Below are 23,677 nucleotides of genomic sequence, written 5' to 3' on the forward strand. Positions count from 1 at the left end.
TACTGTGTCCGTCAACGTGAGTCCAGGATGGTGTGCTGCCTCCCTGGTGCCAGGGTTCGGGATGTCACTGAACGGCTGCAGGGCATCCTGAATGGGGAGGGTGATGAGGCAGAGGTCATGGTACATGTTGGTAACAATTGCATAGGTAGAAAGAGGGATGAGGTCTTGCATCAAGAATTCTGGGAGTTAGGCAGTAGACTAAAAAGCAGGACATCTCGGGTTGTAATCTCTGGATTACACAGTGGCGGCACAGTAGCGCAGTGGTTAGCACCGCAGCCTCACAGCTTCAGCGACCCGGGTTCAATTCTGGGCACTGCCTGTGTGGAGTTTGCAAGTTCTCCCTGTGTCTGTGTGGGTTTTCTCCGGGTGCTCCGGTTTCCTCCCACATGCCAACGACTTGCAGGTTGATAAGTAAATTGGCGATTAGCAATTGCCCCTAGTATAGGTAGGTGGTTGGGAAATATTGGGACAGGTGGGGATGTGGTAGGAATATGGAATTAGTGTAGGATTAGTATAAATGGGTGGTTGATGGTCGGCACAGACTCGGTGGGCCGAAGGGCCTGTTTTAGTGCTGTATCACGAAACTAATCATTACTCCCAGTGCCAGGTGCTGGCAAGTATAGAATTAGGAGAATAGCACAGATGAACGCTGAGATTCCTGGACCTCTGGGACTGTTTCTGGGGAAGGTGGGACCTGTACAAGCGGGACGGTCTACATCTGAACCAGAGGGGGACTAACATCCTTGCTGGCGGGTTTGCTAGTGCTTTTGGGAAAAGTTTAAACTAATTTGGCAGGGGGAGTGAATGCAGACTCCGAGCAGAATAGGGACACAACTAAACACATTAAAGCGAACAAGTCAGAGGGAATACAGCAGAAGTAAGTTTCAAGGGAGTAAGACCAGGATGGATGGCCTCTACTTTAATGCTAGGAGTATTGCAGGTAAAACGGATGAGTTAAGGACAAGGATTGACACGTGGAATTGTGATATCGCAGCCATCACGGAGACATGGTTGAAGGAGGGGCAGGATTGGCAGCTCAATATCCCGGGATATAGAATTTTCAGGCGAGACATAGGAGGGGGTAAAAGAGGTTGGGGCATTGCAATATTAGTTAAGGAGTTAGTTACTGCAGTAAGGAGAGATGTTATCTTGGAGGGGGCATCAAATGAAGCTTTAAGGGTAGAGTTTAGGAATAAAAAAAGGACAGCCACATTGCTACGTGTTTATTCTCGACCCCCAGATAGTCAGCGGGAAATTGTGGAGCAAATATGTGCGCAATTTGCAGAGGTGTGGAAAAACAATATGGTAACTATATTCGGTGAGTTCAACTTTTCCAAAATTAATGTGGATAGTCGTCATGTTAAGGGCTTAGATGTAATGGAGTTCTTAAAATGTATACAGGAGAATTTTTTAGCTCAATATGTAGAGCATCCAACAAGGGAGGGTGCAGTGCTGGACCTAATTCTGGGGAATGAAGCCAGACAGGTGGTTGATGTGATGGTGGGGGGTGCATCTCGGTGATAGCGACCACAACATGGTACAACCTGCATTCTGCTCGATTTAGAAAACATCCCCTACTACTTTCTGTATGTACCGAGAGTGATAATCGACAATGTGCGATGGGGCTGTGAAATAAGCCCAAACTATTATAATCAGCCTGCAGGAGTGGCATTTGACTGGCTGAATACGGTTTTAACCCCATTTCTCCCATTCGTTTTAATTCTGTTGCTCAACGCTCTGACAGTCAGACACATTGTCGTGGCCAGTCGAGTCCGTAAGGGACAGAGGGGACAGAGCAATGAAGAGAATCGCAGTGACCCAGAGATGGAGAGCAGAAGGAAGTCTGTGATTTTACACTTCACCATGTCCGGCAGCTTCATACTTCTGTGGTTGTCGCATTTTGTATATTTCTCAATTTGTAATATTGCAGTGATAAATCTCAAGGATTACATTGATCCTTCCTGTGTCTTTGGACAAGTAGGATTCATGTTGCAGATTCTAAGTTGCTGCACAAAAACATTTACTTATGGGGCGACACAGTCCAAATTCAGAGAGCAGGTCAAGAACGCGGTGAAATATCTGGTAACATCAATTGTTCAATGAATTACCAAATTAAACAACTGGGAGTAACCCAGAGGTGGAACCCAGTGTTTCCAGTCCATGAATGTATAGGAGGCGACAGCCCCGGTGCCTCAGCTTGGTGGCTGCTCGGATGGAGGAGGCTGAGTCCCGACCTGGACCCCATGTTAGCTGATAACAGTTCTCTCTCCTCATCTTCTGTCTGTCTCTCCATTAAAATGTGCTGTACTCACACCTCTCCTCAATAAAACAACCCTTAACACAACTGTCCATGGAATCTCCCTATTTCCAGCTGGTCTATAATCTCTGAAGTCCTTTCGGGTATCTCACAAATCCATGCTTGTTGTTCCCGGACGTTCATATTTGAATCTTGCCAATCAGTTTCTGCATGCCACAGTCGCAAAATGCCTCATATTATAGTGGCAGAGCCTCTGCAAGGAGATCTGGAGTCCGGGGGCTCTGCAAGGGGATCCGTGTTCCCAGAGGCTATGCAAGGCAATTTGAGGTCCAGGGGGATCCAGAAGGGGATCCGGGGTACCAGGGGATCCACAAGAGGATCTGGGATCCTGGGGCTTCTGCAAGGGGGTTCGGCATCCTGGAAACTCTGCAAGGGGCTAAGTGTGGGTTTGAGTGGGTGATGGTAGGGGGCCAGTACATGGTTGGCAACTGCTGTGTAATGGGTCTGTTTGCTCACAATTGGGCTCTGACTTCCTTTCGCGACTCTGCCGACAGAATTGTACATCCACAGGTGCGAAGGCAGGAGGTCGGGTGGGTTCAGCAACGCGGAATGAGACAAGAGACAAACAGATTACGACTCATTTACAGCCATCGTGGTGTCCATTCACAGAGTGAAGTAAAGGCTCATATTCATGCCTCAACTGTGCCACGTCCTTTCGATTTGTGATCACTTGCGAGCGGCTGAAATGCTGCTAGTGACCAGAGCAGATCTTATATCAGCAAGGGTTGTCATCACATTGGCATGTTAATGAATGCTGTGGTCACATTGGCATCGCACTAAGGGGGAAGGAGGAGGTCAGCAGCTCACAGTTAAGGTACAACGGCACACGGCCTTCAGACAATGAAGCCTCGTGGCTTGGATAAAGAATCTTTGAATTATATCATGGAAAACATTAAACTTCACCCCGCATCTCAAAGTGTGTCTATGGGCTCGTTGTAATACATTTCTGCATGCTGTTACACTGTGTGATCCCGGAGATAGCAGCTGGGCTGGAGGCAGCTGCTGATCAGGATGACCCTTCGCGTGTGATGACTTTGACAGGCGTCCTCTGGCTTCCTGAGGCCTGGAATGCCCCGGCTGCCTGGGCGTGTCCTGGACTGGAGCAGGACTCTCCTCAGGCATTGCGGGTGATGAAGCTGGGCTCATTGGTCGAGGGGCTGCTGAGCCAGTGTCCACACTCCGAGTGCCCCGAGGGAAGCCAACAGACATAAGTAGCAGTCTCACCGACTCCCTTTGAATGCTCTCTTGACCCCCTCTGCTCAGCAGAGAAGGACGAGGAGCTGCAGACGCCTCCGGGCTCCCGTTCCTTCTCCTGGCTTGCCACTGCTGCATTGAGCTCAAGGCCAGGCTGATGGTCCGCAGGTCCACGTGCATCTGTGGGAACTGGCTCTTCTTGATGCTCGCCAACCTCTCAATGGAGGAAACTATGCACTGATAGGCCTGAGACATGGCAGCAATCAAGGCATGGATAGACGCCTCCATCGTCTGCCCATGGCTGCGCATGACCTCGGGCATCCCCAACAGATGTTGTCTTACCTCTCTTTGGAATTCCAGCATGCCCTGTGCTGTCAACGCCAGAGCCTTGTCATCATCCTGGGGCTAAGTATGAGCCGGGCCAACCACAGTACTCCTATGGTTGGAGATCTTGGCTGTTTCACCTTCAGCTAGTGTGTGGTGCTCGCACCAGCTTGTGACCCTGATTTCAATGCCAACTGGGTACGCATTGAGGGGAAAGCATCTGTGGGGATTGGTCCTCCTCCTCAGAGGTGGACATTTGTCCCTCTATGGCCATGAACCCCTGAGAATGGCTACCTACATAAGAGAAAACAAACATACGTGGGTTAAGCTGTGCAGATTCCTGATGCCAACCAAGCGTTATGTGGGTCTCCAGCATTGCTGTTCATGCCAATGGGAGAATATCCTCACTCTCTTGTCCAGAGACTCCAATCACTCCGTCCAATATTGCACGGCTGCCCTGCGTGCCCGCCAGCTCCCCTCGGCGGAGGTGAGTGAACACAGACCTGGGAGTGTTCCTTCTGTCTGGATCATCCCCCTCCTGTTATTGGCCGTCTTTTCCTGCAAAACGAGGGATGGAGATTGTTAAGAATGGCACAGAATTCAACATGACATATCTACTGAATTCAGTCCCTTATCCCCTACTGAGAAATTGACGTCTCTCATGCCGGCACTGGCTGTCAGGGATCTAAAGGGGGTTGAGCTACGAAGGAAGGTGGCCTGTAGCCGATAGACAGCCATGCATCTGTCAGCAAGAGACAAAACACGATCCGCTCAGGCAATGCTGCAGTCCTTTTACCCTCCCCATGTCGTACAACCTCACGCACAGTCACATGTAAAGGGGAGAAAGGTGATTGGAATGGAACACCAACTTGGCAGAACGCAGGAGGTCATTGACCCTCTTCCTGCATTGGACACAGTTGCACTGGGTGACCCCCACGGCTGCTTACCTCCACTGCGATCTCCACCCAGGCTTGCTCGGTCAGGTGGGAGGACCCCTTCTTTCCATCCCAGTGGGAAATGAACCTCCCCTATTTCCCTTGCAGCTTGGAGGAGAATCTGCAGAGTGGCATCACTGAACCGTGGGGCCACCATGAGCCTTGGCTCGGCCATTGACTTCTGCCCTCCTCGGTGGGCGGGGCGCACAGGAACCAGTCAGACAAAGTTGTAGACTGCACCAAGCTGACAATGAATCCAAGGCAGGAGTGAATGCAAGGGGGACAGCCCTTCAAATATGGCACCGGCACCTGCTCTGGAGTCATCTGAGGCTGGCAACAATGACTCGCCTCCCACAGGCCACCCCCCACGTGACTTGGGTGGGGTAGGGGGGTTGCGTCCCGCAACTCTCCTATGCAAATTGTCAACCCACTGTGCAATCGTGGTGTGGCTGGCACCAATGTGACGGACGGGAAAGTCGCCCTTTCTCAGTACCACACTGGTCCCTGCCTCAGGATCATTAAATACAGCCCAAAGCGTCTCCGATGGGATATGGAAATGTTAAGTGACGAGGCGCTATTTGTCAGATGGAGTATAACGGGGGGAAATGTGAGTTTGTCCACTTTCAGGGGAAGGGTGGAAAAGCAGGCAATTATTTAAATGGAGAGAGTCTGTAGAATGCTGTGGGACAGAGGAATCTGGGTGTCCTTGTACATCACAACAAGTCAGCATGCAGGTACAGCAAGCAATTAGGAAGGCAAATGGAATGTTGTCATTTATTGCAAGGGGAATGGAGTAGAAAAGCAGAGAAGTCTTGCTACAACTGTACAGGGTGTTGGTGTGACCACATCTGGAGTACTATGAACAGTTTTGTTCTCCTTTCTTAAGGAAGGATCTACTTACATTGGAAGCAGTTCAGGGAAGTTTCGCTCGGCTGATTCCTGGGACGAAGGGGTTGTCTTATGAGGAAAGGTTGAGCAGGTTGGACCTGTATGTATTGCAGTTCAGAAGAATGAGAGGTGATCTTATTGAAACATTAAAGATTCGGAAGGGGCTTGACAGGGCGGACGCTGAGAGGATGTTTCCCCTTGTGAGCGAATCTAGAACTAGGGAGCACAGTTTCATCTTAAGGGGTCTCCCATTTAAAATAGAGATGAGGAACTTGTTCTCTCAGAGGGTGTCACTCTTTGGAACTCTCTTCCCCTCACAGTTGTGGAGGCTGGGTCATTAAACATATGCAAGGCTGATTTGGACAGATTTTTGACAGAGAAAGGAGTCAAGAGTTATGGGGGAGCAGGCAGGAAGGTGGAGATAAGGCCAGAATCAGATCAGCTATTGAATAGCGAGCAAGTTTGAGGAGCCGAATGGCCTAAATCTGCTCCTATTTCTTATTATTCTTATGAATGATAAAAGAAATATAATCTTGTGTTGTGCTCATGTCTGATATTTTGATTTTATCTTGCCCAGTTTGTTTGTTCACTTTTCATGCAATCCTGTTAAACAGAGCCCTGAGTACTGGATTGAAATGGTGCTGAATGAAGGGATCACGTCAGCCCATTGAAATATTAAATTTGTAAATAAGCTGGTTACCACTTCACATCATTCTTGGCAGACCGAGTGGTTTGTATTATCTGTCATTCCCAATAGTTATTAAAATGACAATTTTCTCTGGTTTGTGCAGTTTTTCATGTAGATCCTGCCAATACCGGAATTGAAATTTTGATGTTCACAAATGTTGAACTGCACAATATTGAAAATATACTGCATTACATTAAACATTGGGAAGAATACTGTGTGAACATGTTGGACTGGATTATATGTTGCCACCGCCAAGTTCGGCCACCGCCGTAAAAGATGTTGGCTTGTGCAGGCCAGTTTCACTGTGTGGAGCCACCGCGATCTTATATGCAGCGGCTTATTAACATGGCCGGACCGACTGCCCTCCGGTCATGTGGAGGGGGCGGGCGAGCTGCCTTGGCAAAGGCTTCCATCGCCACTTCACAGGCTCAGGCGCCATGTTAAAGGGCTCAGAGAGACTATTATTTTTCAGACTTGTTCTGTGTTCCAATTGCAACATTGTCCAGTCCTCTGACACACAGCAACCGGGCAACTGGAGAAGTAAAGAGCGAACAGTTTAACAACCTGCTTGCCAGATTGGCTGTGAGCTGCAGCTGTGAAAGCAGTGGAGATTTTAATAGCTCTCTCCAAGGAAGCCACGGTGACTCTCTGACAGTCTTGGATGGTATAAATCCCCTCTGCCAGCTGTTTAACAATGTCGGTCAGACTAGAGCCAGCATATTTTACCAATGCCATGGCCAGCAGGACAAACCGCCTTGTGGGACTTGCAGAGATCCATAATCAGGTCCCATCCTCTGCTCTCCACCATGTTATTCAGCTCGGACTCATTATTTGTTCGTGCGATCAGTTCCTTTCGTGCCTCTTCACAGTTCACACACACAACGATGTTTTCAGATGTTTGAGCATCAACTGTAAATTCTCACTGATCTGATTGGGCATAAGGACCAAAACCATTGAGCAGAGAAAGATTAATCCAGGAGCTCAGATGAATGAGGAAGACACCAAATAACTGTGGGAATAATGAAGTCACTGCCTTTGCTGACTTGGGGTGAGTTATTAGCTGTTGTAGCCCACGGACTGTATGCAGGGATTGAAGAATTGGATCCTGCGTCATGTTCTGTCTGACAGGACAGGTTCTGCTGATTCCTTGTCCTCATTTTCCACCCCTTCAGCCTCCATATCCAAAGGATCATCCTCCACCATTTCCGCCACCTCCAGCGTGATGCCACTACCAAACACATCTTCCCCTCCCTTCCCCTGTCAGTATTCTGAAAGGATCGTTCCCTCCGTGACACCCTGGTCCACTCCTCCATTACCCCCACCATCTCGTCCCCGTACCATGGCACCTTCCCCTGCAATCGCAGGAGGTGTAATACCTGCCCATTTACCTACTCTCACCTCACTATCCAAGTCCCTAAACACTCCTTTCAGCTGAAGCAGCGATTTACTTGTAATTCTTTCAATGTAGTATACTGTATTCGCTCGACACAATGTGGTCTCCTCAACATTGGGGAGACCAAGCGCAGACTGGGTGACCGCATTGTGAAACACCTCTGCTCAGTCCGCAAGCACGACTCTGAGAATCCGGTTGCTTGCCATTTCAACACTTCCCCCTGTTCTCATGCTCACATCTCTGTCCTGGGATTGCTGCAGTGCTCCAGTGAACATCAACGCAAGCTCGAGGAACAGCATCTCATCTACCGATTAGGCACACTGCAGCCTCCCGGACTGAACATTGAGTTCAATAATTTCAGAGCATGACAGCCCCCCATTTTACTTTCATTTAAGTTATTTTTTCTTTTTTCTTTTTTACATTTTTTACAATCTTTTTTTTTGCATTTATTTCATTTCATCTTAGTTTGTTCAGTTTGCTTACCCACTGTTTTTTTTGTCATGTTTGTGCTTGCGGCTGTTCAATATTCAGTCCGTTATTACCCTATCTGTACTCATGCTTTGTCTTTCACACACCATTAACATATTGTTTGCCTTTGCTCCATGACCTTTTGTCAGCTACGTGGCCTTGTCCAAACTACAGCTTCTCCTTCGTTATGTTTTGCCCCACCCCCGCCTCACTTGCTTATAACCTGTGACATTTTTAATATTTGCTAGTTCTGAAGAAGGGTCACTGACCCGAAACGTTAACTCTGCTTCTCTTTCCACAGTTGCTGCCAGACCTGCTGAGTGGTTCCAGCATTTCTTGCTTTTATTCCAAATGGTAACTGTTTGTTCAGCGTGTCCAGCAGCTCACCCATTGAAATCAGAGCTCATTGTGTCTCCTCGGCCATTGATCGCCTGACGTCACTGACATACTTGTCTAAAGGGACTGGGTAAGTGAGGAGGCAGGACACAACTGTAACTGTGTGTGTGAGAGGCCAGTTTGAAGCTACTCTGCAGAACTGAAATTTTAACCTGCTCGTGAGGAACTGATTGCAAATGAACCCTCGGTTCCTCAAGTATCTCCGAGACGTGGCCCCCACGTTCACTGCCACGTCATTTAAAGATGGTTTGCATGTGCTCAGTGGCTGCACTGGAACAGCTGAGCTGTTGGTCAGACAGGCATTTGAAGATCAGAAGGAAGAAGTTGTCAAGCTGTTTGCGGGGTAAACATTTTGAAATGACCTCTGTAATGTGGCAGCAGGTTTTAAAGAGAACTGAAATGTCAGGGATGGACAGTTACTGTAGAAGTGAGGTGAGTGATATATCTGGATGGGTAGTTACAGTACAGATAAATTCAGTGATATCTGAATTTGTCCTGACTGCAGCTGTAAAGTCAGTGATATGTTCAAATAATATATCAAACACAGCTTTTTTCTGTGACAATCAATGTTTTCTATTGCTTCAATTGAAACCTGCACAGAGACTCTCAGATTACATTATCCTATTCGTGCTAGTCAGTTGCACACAGCAAGGATAGGCTTTATTTGCCCCGTGTTTATTGTGTATCACAATTTATTTAAACATCTATATTTAGGAATGACAATCAGGACAATCCTATTGGCCCAAAGATCCGTTTCTGAACATTCCAATTTTCCTATATCAAATAGTTGATTCAGTCTTGCTGCACCAGAGAATTTTAAAGAAAAGGAAAGCTTTCTCAGTTTGGGCCATTACACTTTGGCGTTAGGAAGATGAGAGGTAATTTTACTGAAAGATAAGATTCTGAGGGGGTTTCACATTGGAGACACTGAGAGGATGTTTCCCCTGGTCGGGTAATCTGAACTGTGGGGCAAAGTTCAGGGTATAGGGTCACCCATTTCAGCCAGAGTTGAGGAGGAATTTCTTCTCTCAAAGGGTTGTGAATCTTGAAATTCCAAACCCCAGAGACTTCCAATGAGTATAGGCCCAACCTGCTCACCCTTTCCTCATAAGAAAACCCCTTCATCCCAGGAATCAGCCTAGTGAACCTTCTCTGAACTGCATCCAATGCCCGAGGAGGGCATAAGCCAATGTCAGAACGAAGACACAGGGTGGCCTCACTGGCAGATTCTCCTCCAGCCTGCCAGGGAAAGGCAGGAGTCTATTTCCCCCTGTGATGTCAAGAAAAGGCACCCCGGCCTGACCAAGCAAGCCTGGGTGGACATCACAGAGGGGGTTAGCAGGTGTGAGGTCGCCCAGTGCAACTGGGTCCAGTGCAGGAAGAGGGTCTGCCACGTCATTTCCAGCAGTGTGAGCAAACAGACCCATCACACAGCAGTTACCAAAACTATAGTGACCCCCCACTACCACACATCCAAACACACACTTATCCTTTTGCAGAGGCCTTGGGGCTATAATACGAGCCATTTTCCAACGTGGCAGGTTGGAAACTGATTGGAGGGATTCAAATATAGATGTCCAGAATCAACGAGCATGGATTTGTGAGATGGCAATATCTTCAAAGACTTTAAAGAGGAAAGAAGTTGGAGATAGGGTGATTCCACGGATAGATGGGTACGGGTTGTTTTATTGAGGAGAGGTGTGATGACAGTAGATTTAAGGGGGGGACTGATAGAAGCTGAGGGGAGAGAACTGTTGTCAGCTAACATGGGGACCATGTCGGGACTCGGCCTGCTCCATCCGAGCAGCCACCAAGCTGAGGCACCAGGGCTGTCAGCTCCTGTCCATACATGGACTGGAAATACTGGGACCCACCTCTGGGCTACACTCAGTTGCATTGTTTATTAATTAGTTGAATAATTGATATAACCGGATATTTCACCATGCACTTGATCTGCTCTCTGAACTTGGATTGTGTTGTCACATAAATGAATGTGTTTATGCAGCAACTTAGAATCTGCAATATGAAACCAATTTGTCCAAAGATATAGGAAGGATCAGTGTCATCCTCAAGATTTTTCCCTGCTATGTTACAAATTGAGAGATATATAAAATACGTCAACCACAGAAGTATGAAACTGCCGGATATGGTGAAGAGTAAAATCACAGACTTCCTTCTGCTCTCCATCTCTGGGTCACTGCTATTCCCTCCCTTGCTCTGACCCCTCAGTCCCTTCTGGACTCGACTGGCCACTAAAATGTGTCTGACTGTCAGAGTATTGAGCAACAGAATTAAAGCGAATGGGAGAAACGGGGTTAAAATCACATCAAACCAGTCAAATGCCATCCATCCGGTATCAGTATAATAGCTTGGCTTTGCATAACAACCCCATGGTCCATTGTCAATTATCTCTCCAGGCTCATATGTAAAATAAAGTGGGATGTTTTGTAAACAGAGCAGAATACAGGTTGTCGCGAGAACCACAGCCGCAGTTTTAGCGGTGCAATATTTAGTTTTCAGCTTCTGGCAACAAATGGCCACAAATCGATCAAAGGAGAAAGTGACGGTGAACCAGACAGACCAATCCGAGGCTGCATATCGGAGGGCAGCGATAACTGTACACATAGGAGTGATGTTCAGGAAAGATCCCGGGAATAAATAATAACTGATCCTCCACAGCATGACATCAGTGAAAATGACCAGTAGATCCGCCATTGCCATGGCCACCAGGTAGCGAGTGGTGCAGGTGGAAAGTCCGCACTTTCCCCGGGACAGGATCACAATCGCCAGTAAATTAACTGTAAGAGATAGAAGAGAAAGAGACTGGAAATTATTGATCAATCATTCTCCGTGCCTGAGCTCAACACCTCCAAACTGCCAATTTCCAATATTAAAAGGGTTGGGACAGAAAGGGAACGCCAATCAGACCCAGGAGGCAGGTCAGCTGTTTAAATATGAGGTTTACCATTGACGGGGCAGGTTTATCCATCAGACACTATCCTCCTCACAAAGACACACTGATTTGACAATCGCCTCCCTCCTCCCAGGATTGGAATCCGCTGTGATCTGACTGTGAATCGAAACGCCAGATCGATACTCCCACATTTTTGACATGGATCAGAAACGGCAAGGATGTGTCTGATGGGGAAGCCCAGCACATTAGTTAAAACCGTAAGGCTGAAGCATTTCCAACAATCTTCAGCCAGAAGTGCCGCGTTGATGATCCATCTCGGCCTCCTCCTGATGCCAGATGCCAGACTTCAGCCAATTCAATTCACTCCATGTGATATCACCAAACGACTGAAGGCACTGGATACTGCAAAGACTGTGGACCCTCACAACATTCTGGCAATAGTACTGAAGGCCTGTGCTCCAGAAGTTGCTGCGTCCTTATCCCAAGCTGTTCTGGTGCAGCTACAACCCTGGCATTTAACTGACAATGTGGAAAAGTGCCCAGGTATGTCCTGTCCGCAAAAAGCAGAACAAATACAACCCGGCCAATTACCATCTGTCTACTCTGGTCCATCAATAAGTGATGGAAGGTGTCATCGACAGCGCTATCAAGCAGCACTTGCTTAGCAATAACATGCTCGGTGATGCTCAGTTTGGTTTCCGCCAGGGCCACTCAGCTCCTGACCTCATTACAGCCTGGATTGAGATAAGGACAAAAGAGCTGAACTCAAGAAGTGAGTTGAGAGTGATTGTCCTTGATCAAATATGGCACCAAGGAGCCCTAGCAATACTGGCGTCAATGGGAATCTGGGGGGAAACTCTCCACTGGATGGAATCGTACTTAGCACAAAGGGAGATAGCTGTGGTTGTTGGAGGTCAATCATATGAGTTCCAGGACATCACTGCAGGAGTTACTCAGGTTAGTTTTCCAGGCCCAACGATCTTCTGCTGCTTCCTCAATGACATTCCTTCAATCGTTATGTCACAAGGTGAATGTTCGCTGATTTTTGAACAATGTTCAGCACCATTCACGACTCCTCAGGTACTGAAGCAGTCTGTGTCGAAATGCAGCAAGACCTGGACAATATTCAGGCTTGGGCTGATAAGTGGCAAGTAACATTCACACCACACAAGTGCCAGGCAATGAACGTCGTCAGCAGGAGAGAATCTAAACATCTCGCCTTGACATTGAATGACAGTACGATCGCTTAAGCCCCCACGAGCAACATCCTGGCAGTTATCATTGACCAGAAACTGAACTCGAGTATACATATTATTACAATGAAAACAAGAGCAGGTCAGAGGCTAGGAATCCTGTGGCGATTACCTCATCTTCTGACTCCCCAAAACCTGTCCACCATCTACAAGGCACAAGTTAGGAGTGTGATGGAATACTCTCCACTTGCTTGGATGGGTGCAGCTCTAACAATACTCAAGAAGGTCAACACCTTCCTGGACAAAGCAGCCATCTTGATTCACATCACGTGCACAAATATTCACTCCTTCCACCACCTATGCACAGTGGCAGCCGTACCATCGCCAAGATGCACATCAGCAATGCACTGTACCTCATTCAACAGCAACGACCAAAACCACGACCTCTACAACCTGGAAGGGCAAGGGCAGCAAATAAAAGGGAACACCACCACAATCCTGACTTGGAACTATATTGCTGTTCCTTAACTGTCGCTGGGTCAAATTCCTGGAACTCCCTTCCAAACAGCACAGTGGATGTACTTACCCCACATGGACTGCAGCGGTTCAAGAAGGCAGCTCACCACCACCTTCTCACAGGAAATTAAGGATGGTCAATAAATGCTGTCATGGCCAGAGACACCCACATCCCATGAAATGAGTAATGAAAAGGATTGGACCAAGGTACGTACTGCCAGGGATTTGCACCATCCCAGTATCTGTGTACTCCAGAGCGAAGAAGGGAGAGCGGAATTTTAATGGAAAAGACAAGCAAACAATGGCAAACAAATAAATTCCAAAATGTATGTACCCACCGGAGACGGTCAAGGGAAATTGGCCAGGAAATGACCTACTGCTGTGAGGCAGGAATGATCCCGTCTGCTGTGAGCTGAAGGGCAGCTCGGGTTTACCGGACTCTGGAGCAGGGAGGGGCGGAGTGACATGGACAGAAATATAAATGGACATCTCGAGAGCAGCACCGAGCTCATAAGGAAGGAAGGCACACGTATTGTGAGAGAGTAGGGGCAGAATGGAGCAGTTGGTGAGGATTCAGAGACTGAAGAAGTGAGAGGAATATGAGAGGGCAGGAAATAACTGAAATAATTTAAAGATTTCATCAAGCAACTCCAGGAAATGAAATGTAGAAAGGGGACAGATATTTGATAATCAAAGGGACTACAGATTCACAAATGATTTAAATTAGAATGGAAGGTTACAAGATTATGGAAACACGATCAAAACACACGGAATTATTTCTTAAGGAAGAGAAATACAAGCACAAAGGTCTTTCCTCGACATAAGAGAAGGCTGAACGATGACCGAATAGAGGCCATTAAAATGATTATTAGGTTTCAGAGAGGATACATGGAATGATTTTGTGATATGTCTTTATAAATCCTATTCATCAATTCATTAATAATGTTACAGATATTGAAGTGGTTTATTTATTGATGCAGAGCACTATTTATTTCATTATTAACAGTTCACTAATGATATTATTTACTGCAGACGGATAGATCAGTGTATTATGAAAACCCAAAATGCATATTCCTCAGTTACAGGTGTCTCTCCTCACAGGAACACACCTCGCTGAGCTCAGGTTAGAGAGCATTGCAGGTTACATGTGTCATGACTTTGAATCATAGATAAGAGCTGGTTCTTCAAAGTTGACTCCATTACAGAATTGGAATAGTCACGACCAACAGCCAAACATTCATCCTGTGTAACAGCAAGATAATAACATTTAACACCCACGACCCATAGATTCTCAGGACCGTGCTAGGGAAGGAGATTAATCGGCACCAGACAGTGTTTACAGTGACTATACTTACAGTAAGAATAAGTTATTATCTAGAGGATTGAAATACTGTAACAGTGCTGTGCTGCTGTTTACCTGTCAGTTAATAGTTAACATCTGTTTCAGTTGGTGCAGTTCAAGAGGAAACCGAACAACATCAATGCATTTCACATCGCACAACATCTTCAACCAACAGAGAAAACCATCCCCTTCATCACCGATTCCATTCACAAAACACGGAGACATTAAACAAATATTTTGCGTCTGTTTTTACAGTAGAAGAGGTAGGTGGAATACCAGAAATAGACGGCAACCTCGGGCTAAAAAAGTGAGGAAAGTAAGAAAATTATTATCAGCAGCGAAGAAGTATTGGAGAAACTTACGGGAATAAAATCTGACAAATCCCCAGGACCTGATGACCGACACCCTCAGATTCTAAAAGAGAAAGCTGCAGAGAGAGTGGGTGCAGTATCCATAAACTTCCAAAATGCCTTAGATTTGGGAACGGTCCCATCAGATTGGAAGTTGACAAATGTTGCACTTCTTTTCAAGAAAATAGGAAGAGAGAAAACAGTGAACGACAAGCCAGTTCAACAAGCCAGTTCACCTGATATCATCATTGGAAAAATGTTGGAAACTATTCGATTAGATTAGAGATACAGCACTGAAACAGGCCCTTCGGCCCACCGAGTCTGTGCTGAACATCAACCACGCATTTATACTAATCCTACACTAATCCCATATTCCTACCAAACATCCCCACCTGTCGTTATATTTCCCTACCACCTACCTATACTAGTGACAATTTATAATGGCCAATTTACCTATTAACCAGCAAGTCTTTTGGCAGGAAACCGGAGCACCTGGAGAAAACCCACGCAGACACAGGGAAAACTTGCAAACTCCACACAGGCAGTACCCAGAATCGAATCCGAGTCCCTGGAGCTGTGAGGCTGCGGTGCTCACCACTGCGCCACTGTGCCGCCCCAGTTTTAACAAGGAACTTGGAAAGCCTTGTGTGATCAGAACAAGTAAACGTGGTTTTTCCAAAGCAAAATCCTGCTTGACAAACTTATTAGGTGTTTTTGAGCTTGTACCAATCCGGTAGATCAAGGGGAACCTGTAGATGTAGTATTCCTGGATTTTCAAAAAGGCAGTCGATAAGGTGCCACACAAACGTTTAATAGACAAGATTAGGGCTCATGGATTCGGGGGTAATATATGAGCGTAATAAAGGAGTGTTTAATGGGCAGGAAGGAAAGAGTGGACATTAACGGGGCATTTGCTAGTTGGCAGGCAGTGAATCGTGCAGTGCTGCAAGGATCAGTGCTCGGCATCAGCCACTTACAATGTCGCAAACCATTAGCAGGAATTCCAAAGTGAGATTCTACAGGCACAATGTTGACTTGTCACCATAAAGTTAAAGGGTGGTACGGCCAAATCTAGAGCCCCAGTTATCTAGAAGCAAACAGGATAAGATAAAGCAGAAAACGAAAGCTTGTGGCAGTCACAAAAGACTTAATACTTTCGGAAGTGGTAAGGAGCAGCTCAAATGTCTACGGTCCCTCAAATGAACAGAATATCAGAAATTAATACAGTCCCTCAAACTAATTCATCAACTGAAATTAATACATTCGCTCAAATAAAAACATAACCTCAAACTAATAAAGTCTCTCAAACAAATACATTGCCTCAATTTAATATTGCAGCTCCAACTAACAAATCACCTCAAACTAATACAGTCCCTCAGACTAATACAGTATCTTAAACAAATAAAATCTCTCCAGCCAGCACAGCACCTCAAACTAATACAGCAACTCAAATTAATTCAGAACCTCAAACTAATACAGGAAGTCAAACTACTCCAGCAGTTCGAAATAAAACAGATTCTCAAATGATTATGGCAACTTAAAACAGTCCACACTCTTTTGACAATAGTGTCTCTCAAATTAATACAGCACCTCAAAGTAATACAGTTGATCAGAATAATGCAGTCTCAGTAATACTACAATGTCGGGAGGTGTGAAGTTATTCACTTTGGTCATAAAAATAGAAAAGCAGAATATTTTTGAAAGCTGTGAATCGTGTTGTTCAAAGAGACTTCGGTGTGCTTCAACAAGGTAAGTAAAAGTTCAGCCTGCAGGTGCATCAAGCAATTAAAATGGCAAAGGCATGTTGGTCTTTATTGCAAGGGGATTGGAGCAGATGGGCCATATGGTCTACTCCTGCTCCTATTTCTTGTGTTTTTGTGGAGGCAGCTTCGTGCAGTGGAGAGATCAGTCACTTGGAAGAATGATTTAAAAGTAGAACACTTTATTCCACTCTGGTAGTGACCCACACTTAGTACAGTTCTACACTGACAGATACTCCCAGTAATACATGGTCACTGGGATCAGGTGTTCCACTCCAGTTGGTGACCCACACTGAATACAGTTTTGCAGTGACAGATACTCCCAGTAATGCATGGTCACGGGGATCAGGTGCTCCACTCCAGTTGGTGACCCACACTCAATACAATTCTACAAAGACCAATACTTCCAGCAATACATGGTCACTGGGATCAGGTGTTCCACTCCAGTTCGTGACCCACTCTCAGTACAATTCTGCTGTGACCAATACTCCCAGTAATACATGGTCACTGGGGTCAGCTGTTCCACTCCAGTTCGTGACCCACTCTCAGTACAATTCTGCTGTGACCAATACTTCCAGTAATATATGGTCACTGGGATCAGCTGTTCCACTCCAATGCGTGACCCACACTCAATACAGTTCTGCAGTGACAGATACTCCCAGTAATACATGGTCACGGGGATCAGGTGTTCCACTCCAGTTGGTGACCCACATTCAATGCAGTTCTACAGTGACAGATATGCCCAGTAATACATGATCACTGGGATCAGGTGTTCCACTGTAGTTAGTGACCCACACTCAATGCAGTTCGACAGTGATAGATACTCCCAGTAATACATGGTCACTGGGATAAGGTGTTCCACTCCAGTTCGTGACAGGCACTCAATACAGTTCTGCAGTGACAGATACTCCCAGTCAGACATGGTCACGGGGATCAGGTGTTCCACTCCAGTTGGTGACCCACTTCAATGCAGTTCTGCAGTGACAGATATGCCCAGTAACACCTTCCCCTGGAAATTTATTTGTTCTGAGGTCTTATTTACCAGTACACAAAATTCAAGTAAAGGCAACAACGTTATAATACAGCACGACTGTGAGCTACAAACTGAGGCTTAATTTCAGTTGAGGAAATGTAATAAAACTGTGGAGATAATTCAACAGATCTGACGAAATGAAATAATATCACTGATCAGGTGTCTGTATAACAGTAACCAGTAGACAAACATGTAACATTTGCAGTCAAAGACCAAAACCACAGACCAGCTCACACAAAGATATACACAACTTCAATGGTTATAGTCACTTACCAGGAACATCAACGATGGCGAGGATGATAAAGTATATCTTCTGGATATTGTTAATTGGTTGATGCATTTTCTGTGTGAAGTGATCTGTCACCTTCGTGCTGCAGGCAATCTCTCTGCATTAAACTCTGAGATGATACAGTCCCAGAGCCTTTAATTTATACTTTTCAGGAACTCCATGGGGACATTGAGGTTGCAACTTTCATCAAATTATATATATATATATATATAACATTTTAAACAAACAGGTTACACTCGACAAGTGAAGTCACTCTTGCGATGGAATATATCTAGCTCTGAGACTGCATATAAACAAATAAAATAGGAGCAGGAGTAGGCCATTCGGCCCTTTGAGACTGCTCCTCCATTCATTATGATCATGGCTGATCATCCAACTCAGTAATCTGTTCCCGCTTTCTCCCCATACCCTTTGATACCTATAGACCCAAGAGCTACATCTAACTCCTTCTTGAAAACATACAATGTTTTGCCCTCAACTGCTTTCTGTGATAGTGAGTTCCACAAGCTCACCACTCTGTGAATGAAGAGATTTCTCCTCATCTCAGTCCTGAAAGATTTACCCCATATCCTTAGACTATGACCCCTGGTTCTGGAATCCCCTACCATCGGGAACATCCTTCTTTTATCTACCCTGTCAAGTCCTGTTCGAATTTTATAGATTTCCATGAGATCTCCCCCTCATTGTTCTGAAGTCCAGTGAATATAATCCTAACCAACTCAATCCCTCCTCATACGTTAGTCTGCCATCCCAGGTATCAGTCTGGTAAGGCTTCTTTGTACTCCCTCTATAGCAAGAACATCCTTCCTCAGATAAGGAGACCAAAACTGCACACAATATTCCAGGTGTGGCCTCACCATGGCCCTGAATAATTGCAGTAAGACATCTCTGCTCCGATACTCGAATCCTCTCGCTATGAAGGTCAACATAACATTTGCCTTTTTTGCCGCCTGTTGAACCTGCATGCTTACCTTCAGTGACTGGTGTACGAGAACACCCAGGTCTCTCTGCATATTCCCCTCTCTCAGTTTATAGCTGTTCAGATAATAATCTGCCATCCTGTTTCTGCTACCAAAGTAGATAACCTCACATTTTCCACTGCATCTGCCATGCATTAGCCCACTCCCAGAACTTCTCCAAATCACTCTGAAGCCTCTCTGCATCCTCCGCACAACTCACCCTCCCACCCAGTTTTGTGTCATCTGCAAATTTGGAGATATTACATCTAGTTCCCTCATCTAAATCATTAATATATATTGTGAATAGTTGGAGTCTTAGCACCGATCCCTGCCGTACCCCACTCGTCACTGCTTGCCATTCGGAAAAATACCCAGTTATCCCGACTCTTTATTTCCTGTCTGCCAACCAAATTTCTATCCATCGCAAGACACTACCGCCAATCCCATGTGCTTTCGTTTTAGACGCTAATGTCTTATATGGAACTTTGTCGTAAGCCATCTGAAAGTCCAAATAAACCACATCCACTGGCTCCCCCTCATCAACTCTACTAGTTACATTGTCTCGTAGATTTGTCAAGCATGATTTCCCTTTCGTAAATCCATACTGACTCTATCCGATTCTACCACTGTTCGCTCGGTGTTCTGCTCTAAAATCTTTGGTAATGGACTCCAAAATTTTCCCCACTACCGACGTTAGGCTGCCTGGTCTATAATTCCATGCTTTCTCTCTCCCTCGCTTTTTAAATAGTGGGGTACATTATCTACTCTCCAATCTGTAGGAACTGTTCCAGAGTCTTTCGAATCTTGGAAGATGACCACCAATGCTCCAATATTTCACTTCTTTAAGTACTCTGGGATGTAGATTATCGGGCCCTGGGGATTTATCGGTCTTCAATCCCATCAATTTCCCTTACACAATTTCTCTGCTAACACGTTTTACTAATGTTCATTAATTTCGAACAACCCAAAGACTGGACAGTTCTGATCAGATAAATTAACACATGATAATTAGAATTTATAATCACCCAAAAATGGTGATGTTCCATCAAACAACATTACATATATCAACATTTCTCAAATCGTTCAGGTTCGGCTTTCATTCTGCTTTGACCATCAGTCATTAAATTCCGAATGTTGCTCTGTCCTATCAGGACTGCTATACTGTCATCTGGGAGTTCACTGCTCGCTTACACTGTCAACATTCAGGGAAATTATTAAAGAAGGAAATTGTGCATGCGATAACACAAAGAGATACAGTCCTGCAAACTCATACAGTCACGAAATTAATGCAACCCCTCAAATTAATACAGCCAGTTAAACTAATACAGCCTCTCACACCAATACACAACCTCAAAATAATACTGTCGCTCAAATTATTGCAGCCCCTCAAAAACTAATACAGCACCTCAAACTGATACAGCAACTCAAACTAAGGCGTCACGTCAAACTAACCCAGTCCTTCAAACTAATACAGTAACTCAATCAAAGACAGCACATGAAGTAAATACGGTACTAGAAGCTAATACATTCCCCCAACTTTTACATCCCCTTGCTCATGGGAAACAGGCATCACTGGCTAGGACAGCATTTATTGCCCATCCCTAATTGCCCTTGAGAAGGTGGTGGTGAGCCAACTTTTTGAACCACTGCAGTCCATGTGGGGTCGGTACATTCACAGTGTGTTAGAAAGGAAGTTCTAGGATTTTGATCCAGCGACAGTGATGGAGCAGTGCTACAGCTCTAAGTCAGGATGGTGTGTGACGTGGAGGGGAACTTGCAGGTTGTGGTGTTCCCATGCATTTACTGCCCTCTAATTTCAGGTGATAGAGGTCGCGGGTTTGGAAGGTGTGGTCGAAGGAACCTTGGTGCATTGCTGCAGTGCATCTTGTAGATGGTATACACTGCTGCCACTGTGCATTGGTGGTGGACGGAGTGAATGTTTGTGGATAGGGTGCCAATCAAGTGGGCTGCTTTCTGCTGGATGATGTCGAGCTTCTTGAGTGTTCTTGGAGCGACATCCATTCAAGCAAGTGGAGAGTATTCAACCACACTCTTGACATGGTTGGATCAGTTTGAGGGCTTTATTAGTTTTTGAGGGGCTGTATTAATTTGAGCTACTCTATCATTTTGACTTGATGTATTGATGTGAGGGGCTGTATTACTTTGACGGGGTGTAGATGCTTGACAGGCTTTGGAGAGTCAGGAAGTGAGTTACTCGCCGCACGATTCCTAGCCTCTGGCCTGCTCTTATAGCTACGGTAGTCAAAGTGCTATTCCAATTCAGTTTCTGGTCAATGGTAGCCCTTAGCATATTGATAGTGGGGGATTCAGCGATCGTAATGGAATTGAATGTCAAGGGGAGAGGGTTAGATTCTCTCTTGTTTGTGATAGTAATTGCCTGGCACTGGTGTGGCGCGAATGTTATTTGGCACTTAACAGCCCAAAGCTGGATATTGTCCAGGTCTTGCTGCCTTTCTAGATGGACTGCTTCAGTATCTGAGGAGTCACGAATGGTGCTGAACATTGTGCAATCATCAGCGAACATTCTCACTTCTGACCTGGTGATCGAAGGATGGTCATTGATGAAACAGCTGGAGATGGTTGGACCTAGGACACTACCCTGAGGAACTCCTGCAGTGATGTCCTGGAGCTCAGGTGATTGACCTCCAACCACTGCAACCATCTTCCTTTGTGCTAGGTATGGCTCCAAGCAGCAGAGAGTTTTCCCACTGATTCCCATTGACTCCTGTCTTACTAGGTCGCCTTGATGCCATACTCGGTCAAATGCTGTCTTGATCTCAAGGGCAGTAACTGTCACCTCACCTCTGGAGTTCAGTTCTTTGATCCATGTTTGGACCAAGACTGTAATGAGGTCAGGAGCTGTGTGGCCCTGGCAAAACCCAAACTGAGCATCACTGACCAGGTTATTGCTAAGCAAGTGCCGCTTGATAGCACTGTCGATGACACCTTTCATCTCTTTACTGATGATTGGGTTCTAGAGTTAATGTTGAGGACTCCCAGGGCAACTCCCTCCCGACTGTATACCACTGTGCCACCATTTCTGCTGCGTCTGTCCTTCCAGTGGGATAGGACATACCCGGGGATGGTGATGGCAGTGTCTGGGATATTGTCTGTTAGGTGCAATTCCGTGAATAGGAATATGTCAGGTAGTTGCCTGACTAGTCTGTGGGACAGTTCTCCCAAATTTGTCATAAGCTCCCAGATGTTAGTAAGGAGGATTTTGCAGGGTCTCCAGGACCGGGTTTGCCTTTGTTGCTTCCGGCACCTCGGTTGATGCTGTGTAGTCATTCTGGTTTCATTCCTGATTGACTTTGTAGCAGTTTGATACAACTGAGTGGCTTGCTCGGCCATTTCAGATGCCATTTAATAGTCAACCACATTGGTGCTGGAGTCACATTTATGCCCTGTCCAGGTAAGCAGATGTCCTTCCACAAAAGAACATTAGGGAACCCAGATGGCTAATAAAGCGCCGAAAAGTAATACAGCCCCTCAAACTCATACAGCACCTCAAACAAAGTATCTCAACCTGATACAGTCCCTCAAGAACAGGTCAGGGACTGGGAATTCTACGATGAGTAACTCACCTCCTGTCTCGCCAAACCCTTTCCACCAACTACAAAGCACAGGTCAGGAGTGTGATTGATTACTTTCCACTTGCCTGGCTGGATGCAGCGCCAACAACACTCAATAAGCTCGACAACATCCAAGACAAAGATACCCACTTGATCAGCATCTCATCCACCACCTTCAACATTTACTCCCTGCACCACCATCGCACAGTGGCAGCAGTGTGCACCATCTGCAAAATGCACTGCAGCATCCCACGTTTGACTGCACCTTTCAAACCTGCGACCTCTACCACCGAGAAGGACAAGGGCAGCTGTTCACGGGAACACCAGCTGCACGTTTTCCTCCAAGCTACACATGACTTGAATCTATATCGTCTTTCCTTCACTGTTGCTGGGTCAAAATCCTGGAACTCCCTTCCGAACAGCACTGTGGGTGTACCTACACTGCAGTGGTTCCAGAAGGGTGGCACATTGACTCAGTTGTTAACACCACAGCCTCACAGTTCCAGTGACATGGGTTCTGTTCTGGGTACTGCCTGTGTGGAGTTTGTAAGTTCGCCCTGTGACTGCATGGGTTTCCACCAGCTGCTCCAATTTCCGACCAAAGACTTGCAGGTTGATGGGTAAATTGGCCATTGGAAATTGCCCCTTGTCCAGGTAGGTGGTAGGAGAATTAAGGGAAGGTCGGTATGTTGTAGGGGATATGCGATTAATGTAAGATTAGTATAAATGGATGGTTGACGGTCAGCACAGACTCGGGCCGAAGCGCCTGCTTCAGTGCTGCATCTCTCTAAGGCAGCTCACCACTCCCTTCTCAAGTGTAATTAGGGATGGTCAATAAATCTAATCTTTATTTAGTCAGCATTTAGTAATTATTGTAGAAATCGAGCACACGGGACCACATCGTGAAGTGTATCATAATTTAGGAAGGATTTAATAAGTATTTATTTATTTTATATCAATTAACTAATTTGGGAGAGAAATGACAGTTAGAGGGTTGAAGTGTTTCACCTGTGAGATTTGGGAAGTCCGCGCCGCTTCCAGCGCTCCGGGCGACGACATCTGCAGGAAGTGTACCCAGTTGCAACTCTTCACAGACGCATGGATCAGTTGGAGCGGCAACTGGAT

This window comes from Heterodontus francisci, chromosome 21 (assembly GCF_036365525.1).
Source record: "Heterodontus francisci isolate sHetFra1 chromosome 21, sHetFra1.hap1, whole genome shotgun sequence".
In the NCBI taxonomy this organism is placed as follows: domain Eukaryota; kingdom Metazoa; phylum Chordata; class Chondrichthyes; order Heterodontiformes; family Heterodontidae; genus Heterodontus; species Heterodontus francisci.